The 13,488-nt window shown below is 41.7% G+C and overlaps 1 protein-coding gene across 1 annotated transcript in view; it reads right to left on the bottom strand.

Moving 5' to 3' along the window:
- The window catches only part of si:ch211-212o1.2 (uncharacterized protein LOC492735 homolog), a 37,616-nt gene that overhangs the window by 17,860 nt on the left and 6,268 nt on the right, over positions 1-13,488 (bottom strand). The gene's annotated exons all lie outside the window — the stretch shown is intronic.

Consider the following 13,488-nt stretch of genomic DNA (forward strand, 5'->3'; position numbering starts at 1 on the left):
GTGGTTTTATTACTTTCACGATGTCTTACATTTCTTTGAATGGCACCCTCGTATGAAGTTTTTCTTTGTTCTGCCTTGTCAGTCCCAGCAGGCAGTTTGATGTCACCCACTCACAGAAATAAACTATAAAAACGTACAAATATAAACTACCACTGATCTGTTTTTAAGTTACTCTCTTTTGGTCTCTCCGTCACTCCTCTTCTAATCTTTCTTTCTTTGACAGTCTAATGCGCCTTTAAAACTTTAATGTGTTCAGATCCTAATGTATCACACAGCATTAGCAGCCTATGAGATATTCATGACAGTTTTTTTAATAAAGCACACAGGCCTATGAGTGTGCGCGCCTATAGACCTGCGTGACTATGAATATGCTATCACCTCTCATAAGGTATGGACTGGAGTGGTCACAGGAGATTTAAAATATGTGATTATGGATATTTTACGAATCATCAAATGTGACCCTTCACCTTCTTAAAATAGATGCCATCAAAGTTGTGGAGAGACAGATGGCTAATTCAAGTTATTTGAGTGTGTGACAGAAGTTAAGCTTCTAAATGAGTTTGACTTCACAACTCAAGGACGGTTTGGAAGTTTCTGCTGGTTTCATCTCGTATTGTATTGGTACAAGACAAATTACTCCCAGGTATTTTTGGGAGGTGGGATGCCCTTCACTGTTAGCTTAGCATATAGAGAACGAGATGGAGAAACAACTATTCTGTAAAACAGCCCTGCCCTTTCCTTATTAGCCGCTGCAACTGAAACGGAGCCCACGATGTCATTAACTGGACTTACTGAAAAAATATTATCTAATTTTTCCAAAAAACATAAAAGGGATTTCATTAACAAAGCAGACACATGGGTATATGATGTGTGTTTAAAGGATATGAATGTCAAACTGACCCAACAGCAAAAACAGGTTGAAAAGAAGAAGCTAAAGTCTACAGATCACAGTGTAAAAGTGAAACACCACATCACCCGGCGATCAAGACAGAAGACAATTAAATTTAAAAAAAGTTATAGTCTTACTTATTTTGCTTTCCAACAATCGGTTGAAATAAAGCTTTCATTAACTGCTTTAGCTGTCAAAGTATTCTGGTTCTGCAGACCGTTTTCCCCCACTGCTTCTCTGATGTCCACCCTCGCTCTCGCTCCTCTCCCAATATTTTCACATCTGAATTAAGGGTTTATTTCGACCAAACCAGAGTCAGCGATTGCTAACTCTGGAAAGATGAGCAAAGGTGGTCTTGTTGAGTTTTATACTGTTTCTGTTGAGCTTGGATTACTGTAAAACAAGCATATAATACGACCCAATAAAAAAAATTCTTTTTCAATGTCTGGTAGATTTGAGCGAGTGTGCAATGTTGACAGACACTGACTCTGAGTCTATGTCAAAAACAAACATTGTAAGATTATGTACTTTGAATGTCTTACTTTGACAGTCAAAGTTAGCCACAAGGATTACACTGCAGCCATTTTAGACAGTGTTGCTGCTCTAAACTTTTTACTATCCATTAATGAATGGATTGTTACAGTAATTAAAAAGGCAAGCAGCATGTGTATGCATTCAATATACCTTCAGTACCTAGCATAGCATGGAAGTTAATATCTATACATCTCTCTCTATACACACACACACGTATACACCTTCTACTGGGTAATGAATATCGCTTTCACTATCGTTACCATACCATACTGTATCACTATTAGGATATAGGAGCGGAGGAGGAGGAGCGGGACTTAACAGAGCAGTCTGTTTATCTGTATAAAAACTGAAGTGGACAAACAAAATTTTGAGGTTCTACAAAGGTATTTGTAGAATTATTTATTGGTATGGAGCAGCGTTTCCGCTAATTGCCAGGCTACCTCACGGTAACAATGTGGCACTCAAGTAAGTCACTGCACCTAGGCAACACCCCCCAATTTGTACTGATTAAGAAAAATAAGACAAAACATGATAATTAATGAGATGCAGGTCAGAAATGTCTCAAGGACCACAACAACACCCTGCAGACTCTCTTGACCCCAGCCTGATTGAGAATCTGTGGGGTACAACAGAATAAGCAAATTCTACCCTCCTATCAGATGGGGCCTCCAGGAAGGAGGTCCCACCCTTAATGCACAGAACCCAAAGGATCCAAAATTCCGATGCCAGTTACCACAAAACACCCCCAGAGGTCCTGTGTCCATTCCCCTGACAGGTCAGAGCTGTTTTGCTAGCACAGAGGGGACCTACGAAATATTGAGAAGGTGGCTTTAATGTTACAGCTGATCAGTATACAGTATATATAGTATATTCTGTGTTGCATCATGTATTACAGGTAATATGTTTCACTTTACACAGCCTCAGTCCATACTGAGGTTAAGTGGAGCGCAGTTAGCTATGTTGACTCCAAGCTTCATGTGACACCATTTTCTCCAGGCATCCCCCAAGGTGTACATACACACACACACACACACACACACACACACCTCAAGAGATCACTACACCAAAATTTGCTCTCTCCAACTCTTTCAATCTGTCTGTACCCACACACGCACACACACTCTCTGAACACAAACACACATCAACATACATGAGAGTGCTTACACACATGGAATTATGCTTCAACTGATGGATTTCCTAACACTTCCTCATATCTTTATGACACACACACACACACACACAGACAGACACATGCTCTGACACTTACACAAATTCAGACACTCCATCTCCGTCACATCCTCACACACAAACACACACACACACGGTGCAGGGCCGTGGAGCAGTGGGGCGGCTGTCAGGTGATGTGCGTCAGTCCTTGGATCCTCTGGCTCCCTGGTGAGAGGAAGAAAACTAGGACAGGCCTCCACAGAGTGCGCACACACACACACACACACACACTCTCTCTCTCTCACACACACACACACACACACACAACATAAGCCCTTGTCCCTCAGGCCATGGCATTGCTGGATATCACAGCTACAGACAGACACACAAAAACAGCCTAAAAGCACGTATGTACTGGACGGACATATGCTAGCATGTTTGAACTCAGATACACATTCTCACCATCATCCTTCCATTCTACAGCACACACACACACACCCTGCCTTCACTTGACATACAAATACAAAAATTAAAGACACACACTTAGACACACATAAACATGAACACAGTGGCGCACACACACATATATCTACACACACTCTTTGGGCACGAGCAGCGCACTCATTAATATCGTTCTGACAACGACTGGCTCCCTGGCAACCTCTCTGCCATCGCTCAACCAGCAGCACCCCCTCGCCTGCGAGCGTGCACAAGGGTGTGCACGGGGATTTAACCTGGGCGGAGTCGAGGGAGGGGAACGAGGGGTGCTAATAGGCTGAAATTAATCAACGCCGGCTGATTCGCTATCTGGGGAATGAGTGGCGGGCAGCAAGCAAGCAGGCTACATATCCTGAATACTAATGGCCTAATGGAAAGTAGATCCCTTTACCTCACTCTGCTGTTTGTCAGGTAACAAGAAAATAGGCTGAGGGACTTAAAATACACATAATAAAAGCAATTGTCACCTACACTAACAAGCAAACAAAAGATTAAAATGAAAATGAATATACCATGAACAATAAATCAAGTTAAAATTGGTCCCAAAAATAAGTTGGAAAAAAAAGGTTGTGCAACTGTATTTCAATCTGTGTGTGCATAATCAGATTTATGAGTTTGCAAAAATATACACAAATCTTTATGAAGTTTGCGAATGCATTGAATGTGCATTGAACGTGTAGCTGAATTACACGTTCATTTGAAAGTTATCAGTATCATAAGTGATGCACTCAATCCTAGATGTAACCAATAATAACACAAACACAAAAGAAATCAACCACACGTTTAATGGACTGTCCTTTCCCCTCCTGAGCAAAGTGTTGGAATAAGATAGAGAGGGAGGAGTCATCCTACAAATCCTGCTATATATTTAAAAAAACAAACAAAAAAAAATAGCAGGGTCAGGCCTTCTCCACACTAAGCCAGCTAAATTTGAAACCACATTTGTTCCTTCATCTCTGTCATTGGCCTTTTATCCTCAGCAAACTGGAGCAAGGAGACATTTAACTGTTTCTTACAATCTGACATTTCAGTATGGAAACAGAAGGTTTTGAAATTTTCAGGAAAATGCCAGGGTTGATGACAGCTGGGTCTGAGTCTAAAGGCCTGTAAAATTGCTTCATATAGGGGGCTAAAATAAATCCATGTTTAAAATACACATGGGCAAAATTCGGCCCCAGGGCCAGAACCAGTCTGTGGACTGTCTCAATCCAACAGAGGTCGCTGTCTACATTTAGATTAGATTAAAGGCCTCAAGTGACAAGTTACGCTAGCAGTTACGAAGACATAGGCAAAGATGTATGCTTCAAAAAGACAAAAACTGCCTCTCAATGTCACATTTTTAACCAAGGATAGACGTCCAAATATTTGGCCAAGTGTCGGTTCAAAGACAGCATGAACCAGCACCACTGTACATTTTCGACCAAGCGTGCTAATGCCGCAAAGCACTGTGTGTCATGTTTCTATTCTGTTGCCCAATTCCTGGCCCTTTATCTGAGTCAGCATGGCCCTCGATACAAACAAATGCTTCCCACCCCTGATTAAGAGCCTCTCCTGAACCAACCAACAAATTCCCCATGGTACACAAGTACCAGCTACTGTCAGCCCTGTCATAATAAACTGTAATACTCGAAGATGTGCATTTCTGTTTTCATTTGTACACAAAGTAATTGTTTCTTTGTCTTGTCTCTGTAGTACTGCAACACTGAGCACACAAGGATTGACACAGGAGATCCCGAGGATCTGTTAAGAACTCTCTCTCTCTCTAAATATATATATATATTTGGATGAACCACTTACAGAAGGTTCATATTATACACAGCGTGGCTTGATGTGTGTTTTCATTTATTACTGTTGTGATCTCAGGTTCTCAGGTATGAGACATCACAAGAGCATAGCTGACACTAGTTAACACTGTATTTTAACACTGTATTTTAATGTGCTGACAGGCAATGATTTCATTTCTTATGAACAAGAAATAGAAACAAAGTAGAACACAATTTATGCCAATAACGTGTTAAGAATTAAGAATCACTTTATTGACAGCATATATATATTTTTACATACACACACTGAATCCGTCTTCTGCATTTGACCCATCCTTAGTTGAACACACACATGCAACACCCAGCAAATTACATGCAGTGAAACACACAGGAGCAGTGGGCAGCATCAATGTCCCAGGGAACAAATTGGGGGTTAAGTGCCTTGCTCAAGAGCACATCAGCCTGCTAATGGCACCAATTCCGGTGGGGGAATCGAACCGGTGACCCTCCAATCACAAGGCGCTTCTCCAACCTCTAGGCGACGGCTGAGAGTTCTGTCTACTGCCCCGGTGCTTTCTGGGAAACATCCCCCACTCCACTGTCTCATTTGCTCCTATTGTCCACAGCTACTTGGACTGTCAAGAAAAAAAAAAAATCCTTGTCAAGCTTACTTGTACTTGGTGGTATAATGGTAGTCCATGGTATTGGTTGGCAGTCTAATTATTATTAAAAATCTTTTATTAAACTGTCACTAAATCAACATGTTTTCAGCTCCAAAAAGTCAGCAACCACATGTGCTCGGTGGTGCAGTACTACAGAGGAAAGACAAAGTATAGGCATTAAAGGCTTCGCCTACTTTGAAAGAGACCATTAGTGTGTGTCCAAGTCAACAGAAATGCATGTCTTCGGGAATTACAGTTTATCCATTATGACAGGACTGACAGTAGAGATGCAGTTTGTGTAATTTAGGAATCAGTTTGCCCATGACTGTGTACGTGTTCCACTGGGAATTTGTTAGTACGTTTAGGAGAGGCTCTATATTAGGGGTGGGCAGCATTTGTCTGCGGAGGGCCATCCTGACTTTGACAAAGTGAGCCAACAGCCAGAATGGAAACACACACAGGGCCAAGACCACGAGCTTCCATTATAAGTAGCTGGACACTAACTATTTTTGCTTACTACTAGCCTTATTCTTATCCTTGATTTTTGAACACCTGATAGTTTACCTCAGTATTACTTCATTATTCTTGACCAGTGCAACACTATTGTTCTTAATCTTCAAAAGGATGTGTTTAAGCACATTTGGCATTTGGGGGCTGTTTGTGCATGTAAGTGAACCTTTAAACTGTACAACTAGATGCATGTAAAACAGATTTATGGCTATAATTACCTTAATTACACCGATACAGTACAGTACACTGATCAGTACAGTAACACAACACACAATACTGCAATGCTGAAGCGTATTGCTATTTTCTTACAGCCATGTATGTTACTGAATGCTAGAGCTGCAACAATTAGTCGATTAGTTAATTAGTCAGTCGGAAGAAAACTATTGTCATAATTGCTTCTAGTCAAAAAAAAAAAAACCTTTGCTGGTGTCAGCCTCTCAAGTGAAAGGATTTGCTGCTTTTCTTGGTCTTGGACGATAGTGAATGTAGAGTCTCTGGGTTTTAGACTGTTAGCTGGACAAAAGAAGATGAAGAATTTAAAGATGCCGCGCTGGGCTCTGGGAAACTGTGATAAGGAATTTTCACAATTTTATTGTTAATTTTAGCAACTCAACTATTAATCTATTAATGGAAATAACTGTAAATTATAATAATTGCAGCCCTACTGAATGCAAACTGATATGGCATAAAAACTGCAGACTACATGCAGTAGTACAGGAGGTGTAGTCCCTGTGCTGTGTCACTGCGTGTGCCTCCACCACCGAGGACACATTCCTGTGCTGAAGTGAGGGAAAACATTCTTCTGGATTCTCCTACAACCAAGCGAATGAACACACAGCGAGGGACAAAACCAAAGGCGAGAACACAAAAACAGCAAACAACAAGTGAGCCAACCGCACTCACGCACTGGAAGAACCACCTACAGAGCCTCCGACAAAAAGCAACTCACACACTCTGAACAGCAGGCCTGACAGCTGCTCAAAGACTGAGTCAGAGCTGCCAAAATACCTCGAGCCCCACCTTTTTGGGGTTTTTTCTCCATTAACCACAGTGTGTCTGAAATAAAGTGCATTTACAAGCACTTATCCATACTGATGTATACAGCATACTGCTAACACATCAGTAACTAAATCACAGAGGGTGACGCTGTATGTGCGAGCACAGCTACGCTTCCTGTTCTCCGGCTGTCACTCTTTCTGTGTCCCCTGGTTTGCTCTCAGCAGACTGTCTTCATACGGGACTTGGGGAGAGGGAGAGGGAGAGAACGGGAGAGATGTGGGTGGTAAAAGTGGGTCACATGCTCAGAGAGAAAGAGAATGAAAGAGGGGGAGACAGAGAGAGAGACGAGGGAGAGAGACGCTCAGTGAGAATTACACTAACAGGGTAGGATGGGGTGAGGGAGAGAGGCACAAAGGGGGTGAGGGAGGGAGACAAAAGGGGGGGAGAGGGGAGGTCGATTCCCCTGTAGAGAAGGAGTGGATCAGTCACAGGCCTTTTTCCTTTCATCTGATCTCAGCGGACCACAGAACCTGGGACACACACACACACACACACACACACACAATAACAGGACACAACACAGGGATGCAGGCAAACACACACTCACCCACACACTCACTGCCACATACATACACACAAAACCAACATCAACGCAAAGTACACATACCGCAGATGAAGAAACCACACACCCACACACACACACACACACAAACACAATATGTATGTCTTTATGTGATGTGCACACACACGCCTGCCAGGCAAACTTAATAAATCCATTACCCTGTAGATTCAACAGCAACAAAGAGAGGAATGTGGCAAATGAGATTCAATAACTGCATACCGACACAATGGCACACACACTCACACGTAAACAGATGCATATACCCCGGCACAATACAACACACACACACACACATTTGAACCCACGTGAGAGCCAGTGTAAGTAGGCCTTGCTCCAGCCTCACTCCCCTGTGGAGACAAAAAAAGAAAAGGATGGACAGATCCCATCGTGTGTGTGTGTGTGTGTGTGTTCCTTTGTGTGTGAGTGAGTGTGCTGTATGCCCTCCCGCATCTTCTGGGCTTCCGCTACCGCTATATTCATCTGCGGCACTCATAGGGATAATTATACACACACTCACACACACAGAAACAGAGAGCTCATCTCCGAAAATACACAGCATCCCCACCTCCTTACTTATGCTTACTTAAGTCTTACGCTGGTCAAGGTCAGTAGCAAAGATCTTGCCTAGAAGGCTTGCCCAAAGCCAGAGATGTACTGTGAAGGTGTGTGAAGTGCATTTACAGTGTGTGTGTGAGTGTGTGCACACCATGTGTTCTGTGTATTATCTCTGGACAACAATCCACCAGGTGCAAAAATCTGAATTATAAAAAATCATATAAGATTCAAAATCGATTTCATTGTCCTTATACAACACAGGACTGTGCCATAAAACTCAAGTTCTAATTCCCTATGCTGCGTGTAAAAAAATCTATAAACATACATATCATATCCATGTGTTTAGCTTGCAATATTAAACACAACAGGATGCAAAGATTCTCTTTTCTTATTGGTATGTTCAAGATCGGAGAGCTTTGAGGTCAAAATCGAAAAAATGAACAAATTCTAGTTTTTATTAAGTTAATACATATTATGAACGTAATGGATTCCAGGGATGGGGCTGCATGGGGTTCTCAGCCCCACTGTCACCCAGAATGCAAAGTATTTTACATATGTTAAAAGCAGCAGTCTCCACCTCCCTTTAACACCAGGCTGAACCAGCACCTTGCAGTTTTATGTCTTTTCCAATACATCAGTTTACATTAAGGATCGTGTTAAGATCATATCATTCTGCAGGTAGAGAAGGAATTTAATGTAAAGTATGAATTTAAGGTATTAACATTTTTAAGCAAAATGAAACTTCACTATATTGACATATGTGATTACAGTTAGGGCAGCATGATAATGGAAAAAAAGAAAAACTGATAATGCAATTCTTTTTTACTGCAAAATATATATATATATATATATATATATATATATATATATATATATATAGTGATATGAAAAAAATACAAAATGTTCCAGATACATGCTGCAGTGTGTTATTCGTGTACAGATGCCCAGTTCATTATAATTGGTATAGTTGGAAAAGTGGGGAAGAGAAAAGCGAGAGAAACTTTACAAATGGACTTTTATGTTGTAGTTGTGTGAGTTATATGCAATCCACCATTGCTGGCGATGAGAAAATGCTTAAGCTAAATAGCAGAAGATAAACAGGCTTAAAAGATTAGAAAGAAAAGAGACTTTTCTCACAGATTATTCACGGAAAATGAGAATCTTGAGAGTTTTCATTTTCCTATCAAACAGCAAAAGAGTTGTAAAACCAGCGAGCCTGCGGTGGAGTCCTGCTGTATGTCTATTAGCGTGTGATCACTGAGAAAAACGAAAACAAATCAAAGTCCTTAAATGTGTTAACATTAGGCCACTAAAGCTCATTCTGATGGATTCTAAAATGTGGAGACTTAACATATATTTTCAACAATATTTTCAGCAGAAGATCTATTATACACTCAGCACAGTTTCAAGGTGGAAACTCAAGATTGAAGTTATCAGTTCAGTATGTGACCACATGTGAAATATGGTCACAATCAGCCCTTCTGTTTCCGAGTTGTGGACAGAAATGTGTTTTCTGAGGTCACAGTGACCTTTGACCACCTAAATCTAATCAGTTCCTTCTTGGGTCCAAGTGGATGTTTGTGCCAAATTTGAAGAAATTCACTGGGTTTCACTGCAGCCACACAAACTTGCACTGTGAAAGTTTGGAACGGAGGCAACCAAGCAATACCTGATTGGTTATCGAGGTGTTTCACATCTTAAATTCACAGTGGTGCGTTCCTACAGAGACTGAGCTTTGTCAGGAAGACTGATAAACTGATTAAACCAGTTTGCACACACTGCATGAAAAGGATACTACAAATCAATAGCAATTGGATCAGGTATTGGCGTATACATGTACATGGCCTGAGAAACATTTGTCATTTAATTTAATCGAATACTACATCTGACCCACACAGGTGTCATGCTTGTTTGTCTGCTGCTAGGGTTTCTCAATCCAAACACAGAGATAGATAGAGAAAGAAAGAAACACACACACTCACACACACACACAGAGGTCGGAGTTAAGCACAGCCCATGTACACTGTATAGACAAAAGTATCCAGACACTCTTTTTCAGTAGTTGGGCTGGACCCCTTAACTTCCAGTGAAGGGAAATCTTAATTCTTCAGCATACCAAGACCTTTTGGACAATGCTATGCTTCCAACTTTGTGGCAACAGTTTGTTGAAGGCCCTTTTCTATTCCAGCATGACTGTGTCCCAGTGCACAAAGCAAAGTCCATAAAGACATGACTGGATGAGTTTGGTGTGGAAGAACTTGACTGGCCCACACAGAGCCCTGACCTCAACCCCATCCAACACCTTTGGGATGAACTGGACCAGAGATTGTGATTCAGGCCTTTTGGTCCAACATCAGTGTCTGACCTCACAAATGCTCTGCTGCATGAATGGGCAAAAATTCCCACAGAAACACAAAATCTTGCGGAAAGCCTTCCCAGAAGAGTGGAGGCTGTTATAGCTGCTTTAAAATATGATATCATTGTCATTATCTTTAAACATCTGTATATAATCCATCCATAAAGGTTACATCTAATAAGAGCAATGCTTCATGAAAATGTATGTACTTTAAATTCTCTACTTTACTACTACTAATTTTCTGCATCTTGTGCCATATATCCTATTTATTATACTTAGTGATTTTTCTTTTGGATACTGGCACATACATCACACACTGCTGTACTGTGTCACTGATTCTACTGAGTCTGCTTTAGTAGTCTGTAGCCAACAAAGGCACAGAGATACACAGAGAAAGAAAGTGAGAGAAAGGGACAGAGAGAGAGACAGAGACAGAAACAGAAAGAGAGAGACAGAGACAGACAGAGAGAGAGATACAGACAGAGAGAGACAGAGACAGACAGAGAGAAAGAGACAGAGACAGGCAGACTGAGAGAGAGAGAGAGAGAGAGAGAAAGAGAGAAAGAGACAGAGACAGGCAGATTGAGAGAGAGAGAGAGAGAGAGACAGACAGACAGACAGACAGACAGACAGAGACAGACAGAGAGAGAGAGAGCCAGAGGTCAAAGTCAAGTACAGCCCATGTGACTCTCAGGGCCCACCACACTAAACCCTGACCTTCTTCACCCTGGGGTCAGCAGTTCAGGGAGTGTGACTGTATGTATGTGAGTCTGTGTGTGTGTGTGTGTGTGTGTGTGTGTGTGTGTGTGTGTGTGTCAAGTGTCACACGTGCAAACTGAGTGTCACCACAGCAACTCCAACAGACAATATCAGGTCAGTCAGGATTCAGAGTGGAAAGCTGTCACTCCTCCTGAGCACAGAGGAGCCTCTGTGAGGGAAAGATGTATCCAAGTCGGTCACTGCAGACCAAGTATGAACATTATATATGATTACAGTTTTAAGACTGACACGACTGAAAAGACTTTGACTTTTAGCAATAATAACATTTCTGAGACAGCACACTGTATGATGTCACCTTTATCCACAGCTTTGAATTTGAGCTATCTCAATGACCTTGCCCTGCTTCTGTTGTTATGGAAACAGGGCCTTGTCCTATGGGAACAAAAAGCCTTTGTTACTCTCAACTTTGGCAGAAGAAACGATTAAAATAAATGATCCAACGATGCCAAATTCAGCTGAAAGCGACTGACTGACTGACTAGATGCACCGATGGTTGTATGAACTGTGTCTACCAAACAGAATTCTGTGGATCTACTTCAGACTGTTTCAAACTGACTCACTTTGCAGTGCCGAACCGTGTGACAAGTAAGTCTTACCAATTTACATTTTTCTGAATGTGCAATAAATAAAACACTACCATGAAGGCAATTTTACAAATATAACCTCCATGTTTTGTTTATAAACATTTGTGGACCAGATGCAATTAACAAAATAGAGAAAATTCATCTCCTTCAAGTGCTACTGCCTCGAAAATACAGTGCAGGTTGTAATTTCAATACTCAGCCTATCAGAATGAAACACTGTGGTGAAATGCCACGTGAGCAGCCGGCGCAAACGAGGATGAAGATCAGCATCACGCTTTAGATTGTTTACAGGCTCTGACATCAGATCCATCGGGGTAACTTGACATTACACACACACTAGTTCTGAACATGGCGAAATACATAATTCTGATTATTCTGGTCAATGCTGAGATCATGATCACTTAACACTTTTACATTGCTGATATGTGCACTGGATTTGACAAACAACAGCATGCACTCTGCTAAAGTCAACCTGTCACAGCCCGGCTGAGAGTCTGTACTGGATTTATAAGACACGACGAAACGAGAGCATGGCTGCAAAACAGAATGCAGCACAGCACCTGTTTTATCTCCAATACCATTCTTTTCCTAATCGTTTGGAAGAAAAAAAAAAGAGTAATTGAAAAGAAAATATGATGAGCTGCCAAGCCTTTACACACACCCTAGAATCCTCACACGCAAACAGAAAGACACACACACACACACATACATACATACATGCTGCTCGTGTGACTAAACTTAGACGACTTGCAAAATCCAGAAAGCGAGAGGAGAGGAGAGGCAGTCAGTGGACCGTGACACTTCAGACATATGGGAGGACCGAAGAGAGACGAGGGGATGAATAGAGAGTTGGTGAGAGAAATGGAGAGACGCAGAAACAGAGGGAGAGGGAGATGCATCCAGCTGTTTGTCCATCCTAGCTTTGCTGTAATGAGCCCATGTTTGGCTCTGTGGAGCATCGCCAACGCCTCATCTAACTTCTCCAAACTCTAACAAGCCAAACTGCTATTTAGATTTACCACCTACCGGTGTTGAACTGGACCCAAACAACTAAGCACATAACAGCGTGGTGCTCCCTTAAATGGACACTTTGACATTTTGAATTTGGGCTGTTTATTTTTCTTTAACAGACACTTGTCAGCATGTGGGAAACATTTCTGCTTTTAAGTTTTCATAAAATGGCTCGGCTACATTGTTAGCGTCGCTGAGCATATCTCCCACTTGCCACCTGCTGTGACCTTAGGCAGGAATGAGGGAAAGCTCGTAAGTAATTCTAAGATTTACCTGGTGAAAGCGGAAAAAATTCACACGCAAACATGTTACTCTCTCCACGATTATAGTTACAAAATGCCACTGACCACTAATGCCACAGAAAAAGCAGCGCCTCCCGCTGCTGGGATGCACGGTTTTTGTAGTGTGCTGAAAAACCTGATCTAGCATGAAATTTGACCGTACTGTAGCTGACAGCTGAAACTGTTCTTCATCAAGAGAACAAAATAAAACCATTAATCTATCACCACTTACCGTCTGCAGGGAGTCATGAGCCTGGGCGAGAGGCGGGGCACACCC

Source organism: Scatophagus argus, chromosome 7, assembly GCF_020382885.2.
Source record: "Scatophagus argus isolate fScaArg1 chromosome 7, fScaArg1.pri, whole genome shotgun sequence".
In the NCBI taxonomy this organism is placed as follows: Eukaryota; Metazoa; Chordata; class Actinopteri; family Scatophagidae; genus Scatophagus; species Scatophagus argus.